Source organism: Rhinopithecus bieti, unplaced genomic scaffold, assembly GCF_001698545.2.
Source record: "Rhinopithecus bieti isolate Rb0 unplaced genomic scaffold, ASM169854v2 scaffold_48863, whole genome shotgun sequence".
Taxonomy (NCBI): Eukaryota; Metazoa; Chordata; class Mammalia; order Primates; family Cercopithecidae; genus Rhinopithecus; species Rhinopithecus bieti.
In genome coordinates this window covers 299,524-302,489 of record NW_016819364.1, presented here as the reverse complement: position 1 = coordinate 302,489, position 2,966 = coordinate 299,524, and positions in this window count along the sequence as shown.

The window sequence follows — 2,966 nt, the reverse complement described above, 5'->3', positions numbered from 1 at the left end:
AATGGGCAGCGCCAGTGGGAAAGGAGAGGACAGGAGGAGAGACAGGCTGAGATTGCGTATCTATCCCCTTCTTCCCTACCCCATGACAGTTCTGACAGGCAGCCCTTCCGTTTCTCCAGCTCTCAGCTGAGCTCCAGTAACAAGCTTCCTTCTCTTTCCCCTTTAGGGTTGGGGTGGCAATAGCTTTTAGCTACTGTGATTCCCTGGGTGTCTCACTATATCTTGTTGGCTTCCCTAATCCTGCCTACTTTAATCATTTTTTTTACATTTCAAACTCTCTTGATGCTTCCATTTGTATCCTGAGGAATCCTGGCTAATAGAGCAAGCTTGGACACATTTCTTCATTTCACAGGTCCTCAGTTTATTTAGCTGTAAAATGAAGGGCCTGAGCAGCCTTTCCCAAAGTGGATTCTGCAGATCAGTCTCACCATATTCCATTTTGTATTCTGTGGTCAAATATGTTTGGGAAACACTGAATATAATGTTCCCTTTTGGAGAGCCACAGTTTGTGGCACCATATCAACAACTCTGAGAGGTCCTGAAGTAGATATGCCTGTTTTAACCTGTTTAGCTCAACATTTCCCTAATATAGTTAACAATGGAACCACTGTTTTTTGCTTGTTTGCTTTTGCAGGAAACGCTAATAACATCAAGAAAACACCAGATCAAGTCACCTCCAGGTGGGCCATGTATGGCATTGTCTTATTCTATGGAAAGGTATTCATTACATATTTTTGAATATTTTCTGGTGGTCCCTCAATCCTGAAATCTAAAATTTTCCACCCATGTGACTCAGCTTGCTCTAGGCACAATAATGGAATTCTATTTCTGTGACCTCCGTACAATGTTGAGCTTCTCTTCTGACCATGACTTTGTCTTGGTAAAGAAGTATCCCTCTAATTAAAATCAGGATTGAAAATAGAATTCCAGGAATAGCTGAATACACAATACACATTTACATAGAGCACAATTGCATCCAAGCCCCGTGGAGTGTGGTGGTGCAAAGTAAGGTATGAATCCCACTGAAACTTTCTGAAAGTGTGTGGTTGTCATGAACAACACTGACAAATCTGAGGCCCTCCTTGCTTCCTGTTACAATAATTAACTACCTTTTCTTCTTTTTCTTTTGGAGACAGATTGGAGTGCAATGTCATGATCTCAGCTCACTGTAGCTTTGACCTCCCAGACTCAAGAGATCCTCTCTCCTCAGCCTCCCGAGTAGCTGGGACTGCAGTCACATACCACATGCCCAGAAAATTTTTTTCTCATGAGGGCTGATGAGTAGAGCCTGGGTCTCTCACTATATTGCCTGGGCTGGTCTTGAACTCCTGGGCTCAAATAATCCTCCTGCCTTGGCATCCTAAAATGCTGGGATTATAGGCATGAGCCACTGTGCCCAGCCAGTAACTATTATTTTGATCAGATCATTTCTAGAGAAACCAATATGTATCCCCTCCTGATTTTCTATTGTCAAAGCCCCAGTATTAGGCACTCATCCCTTTCCAATGTGGCACAAAGCAGGGGGCTTACCCCACTTCCAGGGCTGAATCCTGGCTGAACTAAGCCCATTTGTATGGCCCCATTATCTTTCCAATAATAGGTTTAGGGGTGGGCTTGTGACTCACTTTTAGCCAGTGGGACATGCAAGAGCGGTGGATTGCTGGGAGTTTAGAGGGAGAGTTTTCTTTGTTTCTGAAAATACAAACACCAGAAACCATGCTCCCTTTTTGGCACCCAATGTTATTTTGTTTCTAGATGTGTTACTTAGGAATGTGGCAGCTGTCTTGCCTCCACAGGGAGGACAGCATCAAAATAGAACTGATGCTGAGGACAGCAGAGGAGAGGACGAGACAAACCTCGGTGGATGGCATCATGGGGCCTCTGATTGTTCCTGTATCTATTCCATGTGGTTTAAGCCAGTTGAGGCAGCATTTTTGGTCTTGAAGCCCAACTCCTTCTAAATGATAGGTGTACCTTTTAATGGAACTATTCGCAGCCTCAAATTCTTCCCAGTTACACCCTGTGAGTGTCCAGGAAGCAGCAGAAAATTAAATACTACATTTCTTCATTCACAGGCCTCCCTCTTCCTGTGCCCCTGGCATACAGTGACAGTGCTGCCCTACAGGACGGCATATCAAAGAGCTCAGGATGGATGCAGTCAGGGACGACAGCCCATGTCCAAGAAGGCTGCCTGCTGAACATTTGCCCAGCAGAAGATTTTAGAAAGAAAGGAAACATCTTAGTGATTTTCTTGCCTCCAGAAGATTCCCTGATCCAGTCTTTCCTTGGCACAAACTTTTAGTTATTGTGTTTACATATACATTTTATATATGCATGGTCATTATTTTATCTGTTTTATTTGGGGACTTTATCTTGATGTGAGTCCTCATACCTAACACACTGCAATATAAATTATGTAATTATGTGCTTTTTTTTTTTTTTTTTGAGATGGAGTCTCGTTCTGTCACCCATGCAGGAGTGCAGTAGTGTGATCTCAGCTCACTGCAACCTCCACCTCCTGGGTTCAAGTGATTTTGCTTCAGCCTCCCAAGTAGCTGGGACTATGGGCACCTGCCACCATGCCTGGCTTTTTTTTTTTTTTTTAGTAGAGACAGGGCTTCACCATGTTGGCCAAGCTGCTCTCAAACTCCTGACATCAGGTGATCCACCCACCTCAGCCTCACAAAGTCCTGGATTACAGGCATGAGCCACTGCACCTGGCCTGTGCTTTCAATAAGTACTTTCTCACTGACTAATACCCCTAGCTTTTGTATTATAAGAAAAAAGAGGCATAAAAGAGAATGAATCTCTGGCCCCAGTATCAGTCAGGATTTAATCAGAAAACAGAAATCGTGCTAAGTTTTTGATGAGTTGGAAAGAGTTGAAAGAGGAATTAAGGCTTGCACAACCATTAGAAAGGCTGGGTAAGGAAAGGTCAGAAGGTTGCTTTAAGGGCAACCAAAGTG